Source organism: Mauremys mutica, chromosome 11, assembly GCF_020497125.1.
Source record: "Mauremys mutica isolate MM-2020 ecotype Southern chromosome 11, ASM2049712v1, whole genome shotgun sequence".
Lineage (NCBI taxonomy): Eukaryota > Metazoa > Chordata > Testudines > Geoemydidae > Mauremys > Mauremys mutica.
The window spans coordinates 60,872,007-60,896,484 of record NC_059082.1 but is presented as its reverse complement, the minus strand read 5'-3'; the positions used below and the strand labels follow the sequence as shown (position 1 = coordinate 60,896,484).

General features: G+C 41.6%; 1 long non-coding RNA gene across 1 annotated transcript in view; it reads right to left on the bottom strand.

Moving 5' to 3' along the window:
- The window catches only part of LOC123343708, a 31,873-nt gene extending 7,805 nt beyond the window's left edge, over window positions 1-24,068 (bottom strand). Inside the window, exon 1 of the long non-coding RNA XR_006572327.1 lies at window positions 23,946-24,068. This is a non-coding gene — a long non-coding RNA (uncharacterized LOC123343708). The remainder of the gene's footprint in view (window positions 1-23,945) is intronic.
- Window positions 24,069-24,478: the final 410 nt, after the last annotated feature.

The following is a 24,478-nucleotide window of genomic DNA, read 5'->3' as shown; positions in this document are numbered from 1 at the left end:
GCTGTCATGCTGAAACTAGTTTGTTTTTAAACATGCAAGGCTTTCATAACTGTATAATTCATTCTTAATATTGATTCTATTTTCTATATCAATTCTGAATCCTGAACAGATCAGCTGATGCATCAGAGGTGCATTGTCAGGCTAAAACAGCATACTACTAAAAACATGAGGACATTTGTTTACCGGTGGATGTTGTCTCTAGCAGCTAGTGGCCAGGCAATAGAGTGGATATAACCAGTTATTACAATCCCCCATCCAGTGGTGGGAGTTGCACAAGCATCCTGTGTTACCACAGTTGACATTACAACTTGAACCCTTGCAGGCCATATCCAGCAGCCGTATCAGTAGGACAAGACAGAGTCCTCCTGACTGAATCACAGTACTGAGCTTGCCTTTGCAGAAGTTGCTCTCTACATAGCGTACAGTGAACATATTTTCCAGTGGCAAACAGAAATAAATTCAACAGACATTCTCTCAAATGATAGCTTTCAGAATTCCTCCTGGCATGGAAGAGAAACTTTAGTATTGGCACAATCTTGCTTTGTGGGAAGTAGTGTGAGATGGGGAAAAATTAATTTAAGATGAGGAACCATAGTCCCGCAAGAATGCTTAAATATTGGGTGCCTTCTTACTAACTCAACAGTTGAGAGATGATAGTAAATATACCACAGCCTGGTCATTGTTCTTGATTTTCGGTGATTTTACTCAGCTGGGTTGTTTAAATTTCAATAGGAGCACATGCACACATGAAAAGATATTTCGATGACAAGCTCATTGGGGCAGGGACTGTCTTTTTAATAAGTGTTTGTGTGGCTCCAAGCACAATAGGGCACCAATTCCTGATTGCTACCACAATACAAATAATATGAATAAAAGAAGAGACAAAAATAAAACAATTATTTTCTTTTGGTTCCTATAATTTCATAATTATGAATGTAGTAACATTCCAGCTAAGACTTGCAATCCAAAATTTCAGCACTGAAGGCCAATTCACAACTGGAAAAACAGGGTCTTGTTAAAATATTGGGTGAAATAGTTTAGTGTGTCCATGCTGTGTGTGTGTGAATCAGAGGGAAACAGGATGTATGCTGATTTTTGAGCTATACTAATTTTAATATTAGCATTTAGAAATGAACAGAAGATATAACATGCCCATCTCTTGCAGTTATGTTCCTGCTGGCTACTGCTATGGTGATACATTGCAATAATACGCCAGTGATGATATTCCAGTAATAAATGATAGCAATACACCATCAGACTGTCATCACTCCAATGATGTATTATTGTAATACATCGGACAATGGAAGGCAGAATATTAGTGGAAGAGAAAACCTGTACATCCATATAATGAACATTGTGTACTATACTGTATATTATGTACCTTACACATAAAACATGATGTAAGTATTTATAATTGGTATATATAAAATGTATGCTGCACACACATACACACAAACACTTCTCTCATCCATCTGAATCTGAGGGAATCTGAGTTTTTGACCAATTCTATTTACTGAAGAAAAGTGCACTGTTATAGATTTGTATTTTTACACACATGCTCCATGTTTTGTTTAAAATGCACTGTTCTCTTTGCTATCTATAATGATCACTGCACAGGATACTACTAAGTAATCCTAATCTATGATATTTTGTATTTCTTTAGCAAAGTGTTTATCCTGTGCACTGTTTGGGGCAGAGACCTTTTCTTCATCTCTCTCTCTCTACAAAGCTTCTGGTGTACGCTGTTGGCACAATATAAATAATATTCGTCTAGTGCCTTTTATTGCAGAATATTACAGTGCTTTGCAAACATTAATCAATGCCACACCCAATTAATACAAGTGACTTGTTCAAGATCAGAGTATCAGTGATGGAACCAGAACTAGAACCTATATCTCCCGATACCATCATGCTCTATCTAGGCTTTCAGATGGTTCTCCAGATGACATTAAGGAATGGGATTTACAAGTTTGATTTAAAAAAAAAAACAACCCACCGAATAACTGTTTTCTCTTTCAGTCTTTACTCAATAACATAACATGTAGAACCATTCTGGCACAATGGGGTCCAAATAAGCATACTTACTAAACATACATGACCTAACTACTTCCATACTACTCGTCTGGCTGGTTTCTAAAACACAGAACACAGTGAAAGTCACTAGAGAGTTCACAAACTATTTAAAGATATACCACACAATTAATCTACACTACAATAACAAATAAGTAGCATGGCATCTGAATTGTATACAGATGGACAGACCACCCGGGGGAAAATTAAAGACATTAAAACAAAAAATCAGTCCTGCACTATTTCCAGCCCTTGTCATTAGAACCTCCATTGGGCAGTGCTCTTCACAGGATAGCGTGAGAAGACAAAAGTTGTTGGCAGGGAAATAACTACAAGTGTAAGAAATGACATTGGTTACATTTTTGTTAAATTGCTCTAGTATGACTTAATTAGCAGGTTAATTGCTAATGAAGTTTTCAGGAGAGCTGGAACATGTTCCAATCCTGTATACTCTCAGAAAATGAGACGCAGACTGGACTGTCCTAGCGCCTTACAAATCACACATCTGTTTCTGCCCGGGGTTTTCATTAGCAGTCTATAAGCAGGAGTTCGGCTGAAAGCTAAAAGTTAGCGCAGAAGCTGCTGAAACGCTAACATGATCAGAGCCAGGAAGAGACTCCTCTCAAGTCAGTAAGTGAAAAGGGCAGTCTTGGAGGTTGAATTCTTATGGCCAGAGACCAGGGAGTGAAGTGACATTGCTTAAAGCTTTTGTTGGTCTTTTCTGCTGGTGCATTTCTCCAGAGGAATTCTGCGCCAGACAGCTCTATGATCAATATATATGTTATCAATAGAAAAACAAGGAGAGACTTAAAGAATCATTAAAGGTCACTTGCTTTGTCCCTATAGTTTGTATGCTCAGCATCTGTGTGCTACTTAAAGAGTCACATATTTGACACCGTGAAGTTCTTTGGGGAAGGAAGGTTGTTTGTGCATGACCGGCTGAGGTTTGTATGTCCCAGTATAGCAAATATCAATCCCTAGGAGCCAGCTGGAGAAACTTCTGCATGAGCAATCAAACCAATCACTTCTGTTCCTAGTATCCTTTGAACTACAAAGGTGTTGAACAATTCCATTTAGGTTAAAATAATAATGATCACCATTCATACATTTATCTGTTTTGTAGTGATGCCGGATACCTGTGAAATCCAAAACATTTCATGTGCCTCTACGCTGCCACACATTCAGTTCAGCTATAGAGACTATTTTTCTTAGTTTAATTAATCTTCTTAGCAAAGGCAGAAGCCATTTAATAGAATGTAATTGGATAGGAAGAAAATGGGTTGGTTTACTTCTGTAATAAAATAGATGATGTAGTTCAGCAGAGGATTATGGCCACGTGGGGAGACAGCAGCCCCATCTGGGCTTGGAAACCAAAAGCACAATTGGACCCAGTTCTCTGTTGCAGTAAGTTTGGGAAGGTGCAGGGGGGAGAAAAGAACAAAGATTTTCACAAGCAGGTTTTAAATAAAAGCCAAGGAGCTGGCACAGCTAAAAGGAAAAACTAAGGATGTCCCTTATAATGATAGAATCCGTGAGTGGACCAAGCCTAAAAGATACACGGTACGGAGTTAGGTCAACACAAGACCTAGAGCTTATGTCGACCTAGTGATGTCAGCGTTCACATTACAGCCTTGCTCCTGCTGATGGAAGTGCTCTACCACACCTACATCACTCCACCTCCAGGAGATACAAAGGGCTTATGTCGGTGTAGTTAGGGCGCCAGTGTTTGTGGAGACAGAGTTACCCACGACGGCAGTTGGCTATTATTTTTGTGAATTTCATGGCTTCATGCTGGAGCCTTGAAATTGAAAAGAAAGCCGTGAGACTCCAGCTACAGCCCGGCTGCCCCAGGATCCCCGGCTCCCAGCCCAGTTGCTGCCCGGGCTCCCCGCTCTGAGCCAAGTTGCACCAGCTGGGCTGCTGCCCGGAGGCTCCCTGCCACTGGGAGCTGCATGGAGGCTTCTCACTCCCTGTCACCAGGAGCCCGGCTGCCCCCCAGGCTCTTGGCTTCTTGTCACTGGCAGCCAGGTTCCCGGTGGGGAGCCAGGAGCCTCGGGGCAGCCACCGGGCTCCCTGTGATGAGCCAGGTGGGTGCAGCCCGGCAGCTGCCCGGAGGCTCTTGGCTCCCCGTTGGGAGCCGGCCAGGCTTAGGCTGTGGAGCTTGCAGCTGGGAGCCTGGGTGTGGTGGAGAGTGGGAGCCAAAGCCCGAGGGGTGGGGAGGCAGCTGGGCTCCCACCTGCAGGGAGTCGGGCCAAGAGCCCATGGGCTCCTGGCAGTGGGGAGTGGGGAGTAGGGAGCCGAGAGTGGGAGTGGGCAGCCAGGTTTCTAGCAGGGAGCTGAAGGTGGAGCCGAGAGTGGGAGGGGGCAGCTGGGCTTCTGGCGGGGAGCTGTGGGTCTAGCGAAGAGCCTGGGCTCCCAGCCCCCGTCCCATTGTGCCTCTTAAATTTGTGGAAGTGCTCCCGATGAGGACGTGAACCACTGACAGACGGTGTGTAGTGTGGACATGAGCGCAGTGGTTGTAAGTCGACCAACATAGATCAACTTACCTTTGTAGTGTAGACATGCACTTAGAAAAACACCTAGCCTTGATTAAAAGGTTTCCAGTGACGGAGAATCCACCATTGCTTACCCAACAAATATAATGAAGTCACAGAGTCAGTCGTGGAGTTTCAGTGCAGAAGTGGCCCTCAGATCATCTAGTCTGACCTCCTGTCTATCACAGACCATCAACACCACCCACCACTTGCACACTAACCCCAACAACCAAAATTAGACCAAAATATTAGCCTACAGGTGACTAAACTATTATATGTTATAGGCACAGAACAGGAGGGACTAAGGTGCATCAGTGCCTGATGCCCCCACGGTAACAGATATATCCAGATAATTCTGGCCAGTGACTCTCATCCACATGCTGCAGAGGAAGGAAAACCTCCCCCGAGGCCACTGCCAATGTGATCTGGTGAAAAATTTCTTCCTGACCCCACATATTATGATTACTTAGACCCTGAGCATATGAGCAAGAACCAGCTAGCCACACAGAATGCTCAGTGTCACCTCAGAGCCCTGGCCCACCCTGGCTAGTGTTCCATCTCCAGCTGTGGCAATCCCTGATGCTTCCAAGGAAGGAGATAAAAAAACCCCTTCCAGAATATACATTCTCTTCCTGATCCCTGCAGGTGGCTGGCTGAAACCCTGAAACATGATCTTTTAGAAACATCATACTTAAACTGGAAGTGAGCCCAGGGCTGTTTGTCATGATCTCTTGTAACTAAGCAACTAAGCTAAGACTGCTCCCCAAAATAAGAAAAACAGTTCTCTCTAGTCAAAAGGGCTATAAAAAGTCACTCAAAAATCCAGTTTCATTCACTGCTGCCATTGCAGTCCCCCTTTCCAGTAAAGGTCCCTCCCTCTGCTCCCTTTCCCATAGGAAGAGTCTGTCTGCTAAGCTAGACTAGGAAAACCTGCCAGCCTCACCAGATTAGTTTCATAGTTCCCTATGGGATAAAGTAATTCACTCCAGCTGTGCCCGGGCATACTTCTCCCTTTGGCTGGGTTCGCTGGCAGTTCCTGCAATGAGGCAGACAGCTGTGATATGCTCTCTGCCAAGGGAGAAGGTTAACCCTGTCCTTGCCAGTCACGTGAGGGCTTCCACACACCCAGTAGCACGTGTCTGAGAAAAACAACTCAGCCTGGATTTCCAAGAGAGGGATCTCATTCCGTACAATGGAGTTTTCATTCCATTATTACAACAGTTGCCACAGCCCAGGGATCCTAACAGTCCAGGCCTACTGTATCTGCGAAACAGAGCTAGAAATACTGGAACAAGCTACCTTTGGAAGAGGGCTGATCATTCCTGCTGTCTAATAGAGACAGCTCCACAATCACACGACCCCTTGACATTACACTTCTTAAAAGGGAATCCCGCTCCTGCACAGGTGAGTAAATTAAAAAAACATAGGGTCTGTTCCAAAGCTCACTGAAGTTAATGGGAACCTTTCCACTAAATCCAGTGAACACAGGATCAGGCCCCTGTGACTTCAATGGGGCAGGACTGGGCCTAGGCTGCGTGACAACTGGCATTGTATAAATATCTTGTCTCTACATCCTGTTTTGATGTAGCAACATGGGTGGTTTGGTTTTAGGGAGTGCAGTATACATGCTCTCCAGTGGTTAAAGACTGAAACAGGAGAGGAGCTCTCACTGGGCCAGTCAAGGAGTAGGACGGTGTTTCTCAAACTGGGGTTACCGCTTGTGTAGGGAAAGCCCCTGGCGGGCCGGGCCAGTTTGTTTACCTGCCCCATCCGCAGGTCCGATTGCGGCTCCCACTGGCTGTGGTTCGCTGCTCCAGGCCAATGGGAGCTGCTGGAAGCAGCGGCCAGTACGTCCCTCGGCCCGCGCCGCTTCCAGCAGCTCCCATTGGCCTGGAGCAGTGAACCGTGGCCAGTGGGAGCTGCGATCGGCCAGACCTGTGGATGGGGCAGGTAAACATACTGGCCCGGCCCGCCAGGGGCTTTCCCTACACAAGTGGCGACCCCAGTTTGAGAAACACTGGAATAGGAGGTGGTGCATAGCAGAACTGCTCCTCCAGTCCTGGGAAAAGGGAGGGAGCCCTTGCTGTGCTCTTAGCAAAGGAGGGGGGAGCTGTGTCCCTCGCCAGGTTCCCTTTCTTTCACCCTTGACGTTATGGGTTTAAATGAATACCTTTTCCTAGGCTTGCATGGCTGTATTCCATGCTCTCTCATTTGCACTGTCTGCATGGGTACTTTTTTTCTTGACTATAATGAGAAATGAATTACATGCAATGGGTGCCTCTTGTAGACTAACACCAGTGTCTTGAGTATTCATCCGGCATTCTGGGAAAAATAAATAAATCCTCCTGTGGTTGCCCTGGGCAGGCAGAACTGCTCTGCTCAAAAGGACTCTGAGCCTATATGTAAAACAAGGAAATCTTTATGAAGGGACATGGGGACATAGACTCTGGGAAAACTCAGCAATACAACATTCAAATAAAGATTTGAGTATTCTAATTCTGCAGGAATTCATTCAGCCCCCTCCATGTGAGTCTCTGTGAAGGCCCAACAGGCAAGAGTTCCTGGGCCATGTCACTCCACCCACCACAAACCCCACTCGGAGTTCAGATCAGTGATTAACACCACTCCGGGTGCGTAAGGGCTGTGCTCTGTGCAGAACTGGCTCAGGCCCTGCTGAAGCTGCTCACCAAATCCCACCTTGAGCTGTCACTACCTGATCCAACTTTATGATTCAGCTCAGGAGAACTCTGAACTCACCTCAGCTCTGTTACTGCCCCACATGCATCCCACTGAGAAGTCTGTTCTAAGCTATCTCCTGCCAAGAAGGCCTCACTGCACCATCTCTCCAAGGATCCTTGGCAAAGGAAAGCCAAGAGCATCTAGAAGAGACATTGCTACTTGGAGATGAGCTTCTCATTACAAGGAGAGAGCCCTTTCCTTCTCACAGTTCAAACTTCATCTCCCTACCAAAGGCTAAATCTGGTACAGTTAGGGTAATTTCCAAGTGTGACCAGTGGAACTGTGGGTAACATACATAAATGAGGCTCTCTATAGCCATTCTTCTCCCTTTCCATCAACAGAGAGCTCCTTTCACTCTAAGCATCTAACTTTTATATACATAAGTAGCTCCATCTGTGTTATATTGTAGCTGATAAAGCTCCACAGCATAAAGGATAAACAAACAAATATATAAAGTGTTCCTCAAATTTCACCATCTAAATTCTGCTACTTGCTGTGCCCATCAGAAAGTTAGGAATAATTCCTTCCTAACATCTTGGTTTGATGATACATTTGCATTTATGCTGGCAAATGAGCCATTAAAAAAAAAGATTTACTACAAATTAATAAGTCCCCTCTGCTGAATATGTTATTTCTATGAAAATTTTAAAGAGTTTGAAGAGACAGCAAAATGTCTTTTTTTAGAATACTTTCCATAACAGTTGCCAATGGCAGTTATTCCCTTTCATACACACACAGCTAGTTAGTTGACAACAGTGTTTAAGCCATGAAACAAGATAATATTGCAACTGCTATGCAATGGTAGGCTCTTTCCTAAAAGAAGTATTTGGGGCTTTAAGCAGAAAGTTGGCATTTGTTCCATATTCATTTATATTTTCTTTATTAGAAATGTATAATTTAATGTAATATTCAAAGCCCTTAGGGTATACACTCTGTTACCTATAAAACATTTATGCACAAAGAAGACTTTTTTTTTGCCAGTTCCTGGTTTTGTACATCTGCTATACAATACTGAAAGTATTCTAACAACACGGCTTAATTAAGTTTAGGTGTTCAAGTCATTTATTTAAATTTGCTAGTGTGAATAATTTATTTCAATTTACATTTTAATTATTTTACCCACTTTTTTTTGGGAGTAACCTCATTTTCTAGCTCTTTTTAAAAAAAAAAAAAGTCCAGGCATATGTTCACTGCGGCAGTGTTCACACTTACTAAATTCTCTGCGAAGGTCAGTTCCAAACAATGAATTATTCATACACCAGGCATCAGCTGGAATTAAAGTTGAATGTCCAAACCAAAACTAAACTTGTTCCTGTAATATGTGATGGTACCTATAGCTCCCTCAGACCTTGTGATATCTGCCAAGACTAGCTGGAGAAAGCTCCATGCATGAATAGCCAAATACTGGTCCTACTGAAGTCAATGGGCATATCAATATTATTAATTGTTTCTATTTACAGTAGTGCCCTGAGGCTCTGTCTGAGCGAGGGACTCCATTCTGTTGTTCCCTGCCCATGAGAGCTTCCAACCTAAATAAAATGGACACTGAGTTCATGTTTCCCTCCCATCTGATGCTGTTGATATTTGTATTTCACAATGTGCAAATGGACTAACCCAGGCATTTTCTCTTCAAATAATTAATTGAATTGAATGCTAAGGAACATATTCAGCTGCTCATATCTCCTCCTCAGTTCAGGTAAGGGAGCTGCACACGCACACACACACACAGCATGGCGGTAACATCTTGAAATTTCAGAAATACCCATTAAATCTGGCAGCAGCCAACATTGCACATGGTTTGCACTTACATAAGCCACATCAGTGCAGAGAGTGCACGACACATTTCACAGGAGGATCACAGGATGCTTTAGAGCCAGAAGGGCTTCTATTCTCTGAAATGATAGCCATTTTGGATCCTCAACTTGAGGCATCATGAAGGGCCCCTTTATTTTGTTTCACTTGGGAAAGTGCTGAGCACCTGCTTTCTGAAAGTCAGGCCCCTTTAAAAGTTGGGGTCTGAAAAAACAGAGAAACCCCAAATCAGTTGTCATTACTCAAAATGTAGCCCTCATGAATTTAATCTAATCTAACATCACAATGCCCATGGAAGTAAATATTATAACCCTTGCTACACAGATGGGGACAATGAGGCACAGACAGTTTGTGATTTTCTACCCTAAGTGACACAGAAAGTTAGCAGTAGAGTCACAAAGAGTCTCGTGACCCATAGTCCCCTACTCTCATGATTTGACTGTGCCATTTCCTTAAGGGAGGAGGGAGAGGAAGGAACTGATGGTTTTAAAAATCTGATTAGTGTCTGTGGGTAGCAGTTTTGTTATGGAAAACTAGAAATGTAATAAGTTCCTGCGATCATCTGAAATATGAATGTATCTGAGCAGCAAAAATCAGTGGATTGCAGGCAGATGGGAATTTGTTTTGTTCTGCAGTAATTATGGGCCTGCTTACAGCACTTACACATGTGAGGGATTTAATCAAGTTGAGTGGGGCTACTCACCTGCATAAATATTTGCAGAATGGGCACCTTGATTACCTACCAGTTTACCTAGAATACATTGCATCTGTTTTAACCACTGTATCACTGCTATATATAATGAAAAATCCAGGTTGCTTATCCATTGCACAGTTCACAAAAGTGAGCCCAGAATAGTTCTGTCAATATTCTTAAGGGTCACACAAGGGATTCTGCCTCATGTAATGTCCTAAACGTTATGGTGTAATCATACAGTATGATTATTACTACTAGTAGAAGTACTTATTATTATCATAGTGCCTAGGAAGCACTATTAGAGAGATGCAGGATAAAATTAAAGTCATACACTGGCATTCAATAATTATAATACTTAGATCTCAGATAAAATTTCATCCATAGATTTCAAAGCACCTTAAGAGTAGCATTATTCCCATTTCACAGATGGCTGGAAGTGGTGAGACTAGCTGAGTTAACAATGGAAGGTTCAGTCAGCAAATACGATTTGTAGCTGAGTAGCATTAAATAAATGAAGTTTTTCTTCTGGCAATAACATTCAATGTGTGGTACTTAGCCATCAGAATATTTTTTGTGCCCTCAGTCATTACTTGTTATTTTCCTAATAGTCCTTTCCTAACAAAATCTGATCAGAAGCACATGTGTTTTCTGAACATGAATCTTTTTTGTTTTGTTTTTTATAAATAAATATTCAGCACCACTTTTAAAAAAAAAAAATCTAAAGTCCATGCTGAGATGTTATGAATTCCCCTTCCTGTAAATGTCAACAATTTTCAACACCTTTTACTTTAAAATATAATTTTTTAAAGACTCATTTTGATTGCTAACATAGCACATAATTATCCATCAGTAAATAAATGTAAATAAACTGTTAGCCAGAAATATTAATAAAAACACTTTTGGTGTTAACCTACAACAGCTCAGTTGCATCTGTTTCTTTTGAATATTAATTGACAGCCAGCCAAAAGAGTCTCTTCTTGCAACTGATATGTACAGCAGAACGTAGCTGTTGGGCATAATAAACTCTGCTGATATCAACCAGTGGTCTTTATTTAGGTGCAATGACTGCTCCTGGGCCAACACCAGGGATGGACTAAACTGGGGACCTCCAGTTCAAGCTAAAGAGCCGGGTCCAGAACTTACAGCTGTGACACTCTCACATCCTCTGTTGATCAGGCACAGGACACACAACAAACTCTGACCAAAGGGTTACACAAGCAAAACTCATGATGCAGTCGGTGGGAGGTCTGCCTTAGGGACGGACTGATCTGGCTCATAGTGAAGTACAATGAAAGTTCTAATTGTTTTCACTGCATCACAGACTGCAAATTCCAGTTTAAGGTACTTCAGCACCTGACTAATTTTAAACACGTGACTGTTCACTTGCTTAAAGTTAGACAGGTATTGATGTACCTTGCTGAATCTGGCAGAAATGAATCCTTATTCATGGTAAAATAATTGTGGGGGTTGGAAGGAGAAAGGGCAGGAATATGGTTTCACTAGAAATATAGTAGAATCCTGGATCAAATATGTATATATTTAGGGAATCGACATAAACAGGAGGCAACAGAATAGAAACACAGACTGGAAGTTCAATAGAAAGTGAGGCTTAGAGAATTGATATTCTCTTGCAAATTCACTGCATTTTAAAATTTAATCCAAGTGCCTTCTCTGTTTCTACCGCTCCTTGAATGGCCATTCCTCAAGCCCCACACTCACTCACTCACTCACTCACTCAGAGATGCTTGTTAAATGTGAAGACTATAGATTCCCATAGATGATAATTCATAGATTCTAGGATTGGAAGGGACCTCAAGAGGTCATTGAGTCCAGTCCCCTGCCCTCATGGGAGGACCAAATACTGTCTAGACCATCCCTGATAGACATTTATCTAACCTACTCTTAAATATCTCCAGAGATGGAGATTCCACAACCTCCCTAGGCAATTTATTCCAGTGTTTAACCACCTTGACAGTTAGGAACTTTTCCCTAATGTCCAACCTAAACCTCTCTTGCTACAGTTTAAGCCCATTGCTTCTTGTTCTATCCTTAGAGGCCAAGATGAACAAGTTTTCTCCCTCCTCCTTATGACACCCTTTTAGATACCTGAAAACTGCTATCATGTCCCCTCTCTGTCTTCTCTTTTCCAAACTAAACAAACCCAATTCTTTCAGCCTTCCTTCGTAGGTCATGTTCTCTAGACCTTTAATCATTCTTGTTGCTCTTCTCTGGACCCTCTCCAATTTCTCCACATCTTTCTTGAAATACGGTGCCCAGAACTGGACACAATACTCCAGTTGAGGCCTAACCAGCGCAGAGTAGAGCGGAAGAATGACTTCTCGTGTCTTGCTCACAACACACCTGTTAATGCATCCCAGAATCATGTTTGCTTTTTTTGCAACAGCATCACACTGTTGACTCATATTTAGCTTGTGGTCCACTATAACCCCTAGATCCCTTTCTGCTGTACTCCTTCCTAGACAGTCTCTTCCCATTCTGTATGTGTGAAACTGATTGTTCCTTCCTAAGTGGAGCACTTTGCATTTGTCTTTATTAAACTTCATCCTGTTTACCTCAGACTATTTCTCCACTTTGTCCAGATCATTTTGAATTATGACCCTGTCCTCCAAAGCAGTTGCAATCCCTCCCAGTTTGGTATCATCTGCAATAAGCGTACTTTCTATGCCAATATCCAAGTCATTGATGAAGATATTGAACAGAGCCGGTCCCAAAACAGACCCCTGCGGAACCCCACTTTGTTATACCTTTCCAGTAGGATTGGAAACCATTAATAACTACTCTTTGAGTACGGTTATCTAGCCAGTTATGCACCCACCTTATAGTAGCCCCATCTAAATTGTATTTGCCTAGTTTATTGATAAGAATATCATGTGAGACCGTATCAAATGCCTTACTAAAGTCTAGGTATACCACATCCACCGCTTCTGCCTTATCCACAAAACTCGTTATCCTATCAAAGAAAGGTATCAGATTGGTTTGACATGATTTGTTCTTTACAAATCCATGCTGACTATTCCCTATCACCTTACCACCTTCCAAGTGTTTGCAGATGACTTCCTTAATTACTCGCTCCATAATAGTTGGATGCAAACACACAGATAATGACAAGCTGTACTAAACGTGTGACACCGCACAGAGATTTTTTTTTAAATGGCTGCAGTTACCTGATGCGGGTCAGCGTTACAAAAGGTTAGTACCAGGGTCACGTGACAGAGATCCATATCCATTGTGTAAAAGTAGCCACAGGAGTCAAACTGCCAATGTGGCCTTCCATTTGCAGATGACAAGAAAAAGATTGTAGCTAGAGGTGGTGGGAAGTTTCCTGGATTTTCGAGTTGATATTTTTCATTAAAAATTAGAGTTGACAACTCTTCCTCCACCATCTCCCTTCCTCACAAAAAATGTGATCAAAATTTCTGTGGTTTTTCAGCTAGCTAAAGAGGTGGTTGAAATTTCTTGGCAATCCAAAAAATGTCAACAAAGTTTTTTGAATTATGTCAAAAATTCCACTTATTAAAATAGTACACATTTTTGAAAAAATCCAGCAAAATTCCAGCTCTAATCATAGCATCATTTTTTATATTATGCCCAAAGCGTGCTAGTCACTTTGTAGACAAAAATGAGTCTTGCTCCTCGTCCTACAGCACTTTTAATCTAAAATTTAGACAATGGGCAATAAAGTGAACAAGTAGTAGTAGGGTCCGGTTAGGGAAAAGATGTGGTTGCCTTGTTTGGCTGTGAGCACTTCTTCAAATGCAGTTCTACTCTGGAGAGTGACTGATGTGAAAAATGTGCCTTCTTAATGGATCTGATGCCTGGGCCTGAGTCTCCACTGTGTTACACTTTGCGCAAAGTGGGTGACAATCTTTGATGGCTTCCGCAAGTCTCCACTGGATACTGCATCAAGCTGTTTCCGCATCCAATAACTTAACAAGCACAAATGGACAACAGGGTCCTGGACATAGGGCATTGTGGATACAAAGACAGAGTCAAGTATCATACACCTGACAATAAAGCAGGTTGAACTTGTTATCCAGCTGCCTTGTAACTTTCAGCTTAAAATCTTATCAGACCTGAACCCACACACAGGAGCAGATGGTTTGTATTAAGGAGGAGGAGAGAGAAAATGAAAAACAGGAAAGGGAGATGGAAAATGAGTAGCTAACTGGGTAGAGCTGGTTGGCATAATGCAGTGGCCAAATAGACAGATTCCCACCAATCCAAACAGTAGCCCTCAGTACTTGTTTCTTTTCATCGCGGAGTTGAAGCTGTGCTACAAGATTGCCAGTCACAGCTTTGGCATTGCAGGCAGGCTGTTTAACTTGATTAGTAGATTTCACTCACTGTCTCTGTTGGGTGGGTGGGGGGTGAAATGAGGCAATTAGGAAAATAATGCTGCTTTCCATCTGGGCTCCAGCAGGACCCTGTGAATGAAACCTATCAATCATGTTAGAAGGATTATCAGCACCGCTAGAGGTGAGGAAAGCATATGTCTCCTTCCCACCTATGCTATTAGCCCATCCGCTTACTTTGGAGCAGGAGATGCATTTTCATAAGCAGCAGCAGTAGCAGCTTTGAAAATGTCCAAGAGGAGCGATGCCTCTGAATGGGACAGGGAGAGAACTGAGCAACAGCCAGGGTAGGGGGGGTGGCAGAACAATCTGAAAAGCTCCTGAAAAATATTAAAAACAAGCCAGTATGTACAAGTCACACTATTTACAAAGTCTGTTAGGTGTGTGGCTGTGTGTGGGAGGGGGACGGGAGTAGGGATTAGACTATGGGGGTCAAACAACAAAGTGGTGGCTTAATATTGGGACATTTGCTCACACCCCTCTGGCTATTTAGTGATAAGCTATCAGATGCTCCATATCTTCCGTCTCTGCCTTGCCTATCCTCTCTTAATCCTTCTACGGAAAATTATTTACTAGCTCTCTAGCCTACCCTTCTGGTAAATCTTTGGTACCCATTGAGCTGTGACTGCAGAGTGAGCTCTGCCCTTCATTCCTGATGCAAGCATCTACTGTTTATTGAATGACCAAACCCCCGCTCTGCCAACAACATTGGTAGTAGCCTATTTTTAGTTAACCTCTCAGCTTTAGATTGTATTCCTGAGACAGATTTGGAGTTGGCTGTAGCAACCCATGCACCTCATATGCTCTAAACATTTGTCTGAATGCATGTGTTGAGTTTGTGCAATATAGAATTATAAGAAAATGGATGCCAGGAAGCAGAAGGGAGGGTGGATCCAGATAGTCAGCAATCCATCTACCAAATGCTCAGGAGCCTAGGTGGGCTTGTCCAATGAGTTTGGCAAGTGATGAGACTCATATTTGTGGAGTCAGAGAACAAAGAACTTTGCCTGATCTAGAAAGAACTCTCCCTGAAGCAAGAGGGAGACAAGTTTTGCAGGAGATTGAGATGGCCATTCAGACAGATGGGGAGAGAGAGATGAGCTAAAGGGAAACTGAGGCTGAGATTGCAGAACCTGCTAGTGTGCCTGAAGAAATGGGTCTACCTTGGATGCCTACTAGGGTGACCAGATAGCAAGTGTGAAAAATTGAGATGGAGGTGGGAGGTCATAGGAGCCTATGTAAGAAAAAGCCTCAAATATCAGGACTGTCTCTATAAAATCGGGACATCTGTTCACCCTAAAATGCCTACATGAGTAGGATACTGGAGAAGTTAAACATTTGCTGGCCTCTTGTTGTTTTCATTCTTTTTCTTTGAAATACTTTGTTCCTCAATAAAGCATACATTCATTTTAAGAAGGTGGCTCTGGTGACCGAAACCCACTGGTTACAAACTCCTGGAGGGGAACAAGAACCACAGGTAACCAAACCCAGTCAGATCTGTAAGGTAAGAATGGTTGGCTCTCAGGGTACTACAACCCAGATCCCTGGTCTGAGAGTGGGGGAAAACATGCAGATGTAGAGAGGTAAAAGGCAGAGGCCTGATTTCTGAAGGGATTCATTCAGAGAGAGAGAAAGAGAGAGAGAGAGATCTCAAAGGGAACAGAGGTGCAGCTAGCTCTGAACCAAGACAATTCCTTTATAAGACCCAAACAAGCTGTCATACTGCAGAAGGACATAGGCCATAATCTGATTCAGTTCCACCAGTGTGAATCCAGAATAACTCCATTAAATCAATAGTTACTCCAAATGTGTACCTGCTAGTTGGCACCTGAGAACATTATATAGATTGATATCCTGCCTCTGGCAGCTGACAATGCTGGATGCTTCCGAGGACATCTAAACCTCCCCTAGTACTAATTTCAAAACAGTATACCACAAAGTAAAGGTGAATTGCTGGCTCATCTCCTGAAGCATGAAACTGACAGCCCTTGTAACATTATCCTAGCAAGCGTAACCACGGAGAATATTCTTCATGCATATCATTGTCTGAGCCTTTCAATAAATCAATAAGCTTTGTGCCACATTAATATCTTGTGCCAGAGAATTCCACTGGTTAATGATACATTGTGCTAAAAGGGGGGATTAGATGTTGGTTTAGATCAGGGGTCAGCAACCTTTCAGAAGTGGTGTGCCGAGTCTTCATTTATTCACTCTAATTTAAGGTTTCACGTGCCAGTAATACATTTTAACGTTTTAGAAGGTCTCTTACTATAAGTCTATAATATATAATTAAACTATTGTTGTATGTAAAGTAAATAAGGTTTTCAAAATGTTAAAGAAGCTTCATTTAAAATTAGGACCCAGGCAGTGTGAGTGCCACTGAAAATCGGCTCGCGTGCCGCCTTTGGCACACATGCCCTAGGTTGCCTACCCCGGCTTAGATCATTGGTTGTGGCCCTGGAGCGCACAGTGCTCCCTCTTCTTTGAGAGGTGAACACAAAGGAATATGTGCATGTGCCAAGGTGGCTCTAAGCCAGTTTTGCACTCCCTCAGTCCTGAGCTGGCTGGTCCTGGGCCAGCCTGGTCCCTAGCCCTGAAGGCTGCTCCAAATTACACTCACTGCTAATGGCTCCTAAGGGGCTGTTGCAGCAGCATGGGTGTGCTGAGGTGCAGGGAATCCCATACCCCATTTCTCTTGGCCAGGCCTTCTACACTGATCTTAAGGATGTCGGGGTTGTGTCTATCCTGCAATGCTGGCTCTTCACATCAGGCAGATCCCCCAGCATGGGGTGATCCTTGAAAATGCCAGTGCTGTGTGAAGTGGCCCCAATACAGTCAAATATGAAGCTGCTGCCTTTTCGTTCAATCTACAGTTGCACTATTCTTGTACTATGGGCTGAAGAAAATGGGAGAAGATCATTTCTCTATACTACATCAGCTTATAATTGTTGCCGAGCCCTCTGTGTTAAGCTTTCCTGTATATACACAGCCATTTGCAGCTAGAAAGCCATTGGAGAGGCTCTCCCTATTAAATTCCTGTTTGAAACAAAGAGCCAGTTTTCACCTTGCCCCTTAATTTTGATTTTGAATTACTTTCCACTCTCATGTATCACCATAAATTGATTTGTTATGCTGAATTCATACCAAGTAAATAATGAGCATCCAAATTAGCCCACATGTAATATGGGAAGGATTAACTAATTCCAAACATTCATATTCTCTTGGCCCTCAGTGGTAGGCTGCAAGAGATGCTTAGTGCTTTTAAATCACTCCACTGAGTTTTCTTATTAAATGCCACTGTTTTCAGCCTGTATCGCATTATTAGCACTGTTGTCCTTTAGGGACTGATGTTAATGACGACTGAAGGAACTTAATCAGAGCATGTGCCTTGGCTAAGCTCTTTATACCCCTTATACCATAATTACTCACATTTTATTGAAAATTCCACAGGGCCAAGCTCACAAATGCAATGTGTGTGTGTGTGTGTCTGCGTTTGTATGCGTGCACAGGTTGTTTTAATAATTACAGGACATTGTATTACTCAAATAGGGCCCAATTCTGCCAAAGTTCACCTTCTTCACTACAAATGACCGCAAACAGTCTCAGAATTGCTAAGCACATGACCGTACAACAGCGACCATTCTAACTCCTCAGAACATACAACAAAGGCACTTGAGTTTAAGAATTACAAATCATGCTGTTCATGCAAATGAACTTCTCTGGCAAGAGAAAGAACAATGGCTACAGAAAAAAAGCAGTTGAGTATGTACAAAGAGGTACCTGCAATAAGACTTTAGATGATCCCTGGTGAGAAGTAATTTATCAATATTAAGTTGTGTTGAGCATAATTTTAAATACTGTTTCAAACTAGTAACCTTTTTCTTGCCTTGTTGCTATTCAACCCAGGTCAAAACTGTCAACCTATGTAAATAGATACTTGCAAGATAAGTGAAATGCAGTCTTTTCTGGGATGGCATGTAGACACTGCCTTTAACAGCGCACAACAACACTGCACAACTGTGCAATGACAGGATGTAAAGACGAACACAAATACGAAATCCTTTTGTCTTCTCATTTGGGATAGATTATGTGCTTAATTAGATACCAACACTGCAGTCTGGTGGAACAGGTCTTTATCATTTTATGACTTTAAGATATTTTCAAATGCAATTTTAAATACAATGCTTATTCAGTGTATGGTAGAAGGAGTTCTCACCATGTAAGCTCTTTCTGTGGTTCCCTGAGCAAAATGGTTAGCACCTCATTTCACAAGATGTTTTGTTTTTAATAGAATTTTCCATACCAAGGGAAATTCTGTTGTTTTGAAATTTCCTTTAGTTCCTAACTATGACAAAAAGTTGAAATTTCAAAATTTACCCTGGAACAAAAATTGTGAAGCATCTAAAGAAAGAAATAGAAAGTCAAAATGAAATGAGACAGCTGAAATGAAATGCTCCATTTCAATAAAATTGAAAATTGTCTAAATTGACATATTCCTGAAAATCCTTTAGATTTCAATGAAACGGCATTTTCAGATGGAAAGCTGTTCCATCAGAAACTTTTCAACCAGCTCTAGCTTTTAATTGATTTTATTTGTACTACACAGAGCTGGATTATGACATTCTGAAGCCCTAAACTATGACAAGTGAAAGAGGCACCATACCATAAAAAATGAATGTATTATTTTCACGAAAGGAAATTGAATATAGAAACACGAAAGCTTTATATTTGCATATCTACAAAGGCAACATTGTAAAAATAGAATAATAATCTTCATTTTCAGCAGCCCCCTTGTAACCATGACATCATGACAGAAATAAGTTTTAGACTAATTCTTTGAACTAATTGCATATGTAAGTAAAGTAGAAGTAAACAATATAAAATATAAAATAAAAAATACAGTAAATACTACAATTTACTAGAACAGTTTTCAGGAAATTTTTCTTCTCTGTTGGGGCATCTAAATTGTGGAATTCCTTGTCTGAAGATGCAATGAGACTCTTAGATAATATGGCAACAGAGGATACAAGAGGCAATAGAGGATATAGGATGTGGATAACCCACGAGCTTAAAGCTCAACTATTTAGTTATATTAATATGAATTACACCCAGGCAATAAGACAACCATCAGGAAATTATATGTGCGTTGTATTTTTCCAATAAATTGATTTGTTTTGTTTTTATAGAAGGCTATGTGGAATTACCTAATATTGGTACTAAAATTAGTAGCAGAAATTTTTTTTTATTGAAACAAGTAAAAAATGTAACTTTATATTATAAATATTGAGATTTATATATCTGTACAACAAACAATATTTTTATTTTATTATATACTTATGATGAAATATATATATTTTAATATATTATATATATATTATTTTATGTATATATGCCAAAACCTGTGTTATTTTACCAGGATATTTCTGTGGAAGTTAGTGCTATTTTGTCTATGTTCTCACAGGAAAACAAGAGAGGATATATAATTTTTTTTTACATCACGAATAAGGAAAATTATCCTTCTTTTCATATGAATAAATGAAAAAAATGTTTGATTAATTTTGTTAGGGAAATACAAAGTTTATCCAGACTATATATAAAAATGTATTTACAAATGTTTATTCTGATTTAATTTTCGCTATGGAACAATGAATTGCTGGGATTTTTCTTTTGCTATACTATAAAAATACAATGTATTATGCACATGATATGTGATTTATAAGTCTGTATAAGAATTTTTACATAGCATACTACCTATAATAAAATACTATCTTGCGTACTCCAAACCCGGCGAGCAGAAAAATCCGTCTTTTTCTAGGCAGACATCTCTCTTTGCATTCACTTCTCTATCCTCTGTCTCCCCCAGGACCACTAATTAATCTTGAGTAAACACCTCGGACACACAGAGTGACAACAAGCTATATGTGTGAAAGAGAGAAAGAATTTACTAGAAAAAAGGGTGGTAATCTCTAGACAGGCATTGAGAAAGTGAGAAAAACTAGCCTAATTCAAGCAAATATAATGAATATTATAGGCTTCACTAGCCTATAAATCATATATGCACATAGTTTGAAATAACTTGCTTACCAAGTATGCAGAATATTTTGATATATATACATATCGTCCTTCACTTCTCTCAAAACCCTCGATTTTTCCTTTCGTCAGCATTCTCTGATATTTACTGTGAAAGTTCCCGAAACTGACGGAGGGAAACCAATGCAAATTTATCCTCCTCAAGATCCACTTGACCCAAGTCCATAAGACCCACTCGACCCAAGTCCATAAGGATCACCTGCCAACTCAATCCCATGAAGCATGGATAGCGCATGATGCAGAAAGTGGCGTGCGCACTAAAATACACAATTATACGTATGTACAGATCAAAAGAAGAAAGAACACACTAACATACGAGTATGAACTTGGCAGAATTGCTTCATGACACTGCCATCTCCGACCTCACATTTTCCCCCGATTTTGTCGGCAGTGAGATTTATTTAAATAAATTATGATGGCACAGTCAGAATTTTACCAGTAGCAGCTGGCCAACAGAACACCGCCTTAGGAGAGTGATAGACTTATTCGCAGAAATACTAATTTTACAAGTGCCATTATCATTTTTTTCTCAGCCCTGGACTCCTGCCTGTCAATATTGAACAATTAGTGAAGGGTAAGGGTAGGGTAAGAGTATTTGTGTAACCAGATGGGTATATTTTTGTCATATTTGAACGAAAATGTCTATATTTAGAGAGAATCTTCTTTTCCCCATATCTCTTATCAACTAATTTTGATAAAATTTGAAATGGAGTCAGTTGTTTCTTCTTTAGACGCCCCTCATATTGCGAGGCCCTAAAATGTAGCTTAGTTAGTTTATACCTTAATCTGGCACTTACACAACAGTTGTACCTAAAGAGCCTGTCATGTCAAAATGGGCCCATCACCAAAATGTGTGTCTTTTTTGGCTATGCAGCATGTGCAAACTTCTCTGCACATGCACAATGAGGGACTGAAGCGTCAGTGAGGCCCTCACCAACCCTTTGCCCTTGGTTTCAGTGTTTCATTTTTCATTTTCCAAGTCAGTGCATGGATGCTAGAACAATATGTGAGACTGGAACTGTTGCAGATAGGGACAAAACACTCAGGGTGGCCCAGTCCATCCAGATCTCAGGCACTTCCATGTGTACCACGGAAGACAGACACCACCTGGAAACTCACAGCACTGAAAACCCCAAATGCTCAAAAATCGTGAGACAGCTTCCCTCCATATCAAGATAGTGGCTTTAAAAGCATGAGGATTTTTTAAAAAAATAAAGTTTGGGCTCTTTTTCTTTGGATTATGTTTGACTCCCCCCACACATCCATCTTCTGTGTGTTTTATCTTCAAAAGACCCTTGATGAAGCAGCTACTAAGAATTACATAAACAACAAAATTATGTAAGCAACTTAAAGCCAACGGTTCTTTTGTTTCACTGACTAAACAGGGTATATTCTTCTTTACAACGCCTTCTGCTAAACTTGGCCTTATTGCCCCTTGACTTGTCTTTACTGCAATTACCACTCTAGTTTAGCTGATTAATTTGTAGCCACTGGCAAACATGCACAGTTGGCAGGACATCATTCTATTTCAGTGACAAGTGCTATAAAAAGATCATTTTCATTAGCATAAATAAGTGCATGTTGATAGAACTCTGGTTTCTGAAAATAGGTTACAGTCTTAACTGTCTTTATTCATTACCCAGACAGAACTGAAAGTAAAATTATCACATAAGTGAACAATGGGCTATGTGTAATGCCTAATGGTTGAATGCACAGTTGCAACAGTTTGGAATTATTGTCTTATGATCAGGGCCGGCTCCAGGCACCACTGCTTGGGGCGGTCAATGGAAAGGGGTGGCATGTCCGGGTCTTCGGTGGCGGGTCCCTCACTCCCTCTTGGAGTAAAGGATCTGCCACCGAATTGCTGCCAAAGAATGAAGCGGCGCGGTAGAGCAGCTGCCAATCACGGCTTTTTTTTTTCTTTTTTTGCTTCGCTACTTGGGGTGGCAAAAAAGCTGGAGCCGGCCCTGCTTATGATAAACACTCCACTGATGTAAATCTCTGAACAGGCATTCAGTAAATTTTGGCAAACACATCCATGCTTTGGATGGCGGTGTATAAAAAGCATAAATGCAAAGAGAATCGGCTGGGAAATGACAGAAACCTTATTTTGAGTTACTTTGGTTTTTGTATAGAATAGAATATTTCTGATCACTGGTCTCACTCCAGTGGTTTGTGAGATTCATTGGCCCTGACTGCGTTGGTTCTGACCTTTCAGCCAAATCATCTTTGCACGAGTTTTTCCCACATGATTTTTAACAGCTAATATTGTATCAGTTGACCATTTATGAACTGAAGCCTGATTCTGACCTCCTTTAAACAGATTTTTCCACCATAGTGACTTCAGTGGGGTTGCTCCTGATTTACACCAACTGGGGGAAGTGACAGCAGAGTCAAGCCCTGATGTTTTGGGGGCAGGCACCACCTGTGTTTGCACAACAACTATCCCAATGATCTGTGGCTGGGGCTCCTAGACACTAAGAGAATACAAATGGATAATGTTTTAAAAGGTGGGGATTTTCAAACTGGCAGACACTGATTTCTAGCTGTAGTGACTCTAAAGCTGCTGAAATAAGTCAGAATGCAAGCAAGGAGAATGGCAAGACGGTAATTAGAATGATGCGCTTTAAAGATTTTGATAATTTACTAGAGCTAAAGTCAAATATTTGGAAATGAGGACACACTGCTTTCAGCTGTTATAGAAACAAATGTTTGATAAGACCTTAAAAGCTACGTCAGGCCTTCACAGGTTCCTTAGTCAAGTGTTTTGAGAGTAAATGATTTAGGGCTGGATAAATCAAGTCTTGCAGCTTGGACTTGTGTAATTTTCAATCCCCGTTTGACTGTTTTGCTGAACTGCATGTGTGAAGGACTTAATGGAGAAAAAGGATATTCACTCAGAATCCCAATTACTGGCTTCTGACATAACTGGCTAGTAAATATGAACTGTTATGGAAAAATCAACTGTTGCTCTTTATTAATAGGGTAAAAGCATTAGAAAAAATGCTGTTGCAAAATAGAGAACAAAATATGGGAAACTGCCTTGATTTTGCTGCCACCAGGAAGTCTTGCACTTTGTTTTGAAACCCTTGCACTCTTTTTTTGACTTATACCACACAGTTTACAAGTCACAAGGTGATTTTGATAATCAGCTCATTATTTGAGGGAGGGGAACTAAAGGCAGTTAATGGATGGGAAGTTATTGCCCAAATTTAGAGCTGCAATTCTCAGGGAGGAGAACTGGGGGTGGGGTGCGGGTACAAAGATAGTTGTAAGCTGACTTTGTACATCACAGATTCTGGGCCCAGCCCAATGTGGAACAACTTGGCCCCTCAGCTAAGTTACAGAGGCATCTCCCAGCCATCAGTGGCCTGCTCTGCTGGTTCAGGCCATGTGTCCTCCAGCGCTGCCCTGCTCCTTGTGTCAGCAGCTACCAAAGGGGAATAAGGTAGGCTGATGATGTCAGTCCATCAGCAGGGCAGCTCTTGGTCTGGGGCATGGTCACTGAGGTATGGCTAAATCACCATATAAATGGGTCACAGCAGAGGCCAGCTGGGGCCAGTGGCTCTCCCTGTGTGTGGGATGTGGTGGAGGCACAGATGAACCAGAAAGGTTCAGGGAACTCTCCCCTACCTTTTACACTGCATGGTGTGAGCCAGAATCCCAGCATTCAGGGAGCACAAACACTGGGTAAGTCGTAGTGGTCCCGCCACCACTTCATAACAGCTGGCAGGCTCTTAAAGGGGCTGCAGAGGGCTCTCCTCAGTCATGAACAGAGATGACTGTTGCAGTTCGAATGCTTCTAGCAACTGCCACCAGTGTGCTGCCTGCCTGCACCTCATACCCCCCTTAAAGCCACAATGATTTAATAAGCCAGAGTATGAAAGTATCTACTGATGGAGGCGGGAACTAGTACTACTGTGGTAATGCTTACATGGAAGTTGGGGGTTGACAGTATATAGGGGCCTTTAGGAGGATTATTTCCAGTGGTCAATGACTGAGGCATGTAGACAATTTAGTCCAGTACTACCTAAATACTGTACAAGCATCCCAGCGGGCACTGACTACAAATTAATAATACACCCATAACATACACCAACCCAAGATGTTGTCAAATCAGGCACATTTGATGCCCAGAGTGGAAGGCATGAAACGAGATATACCAA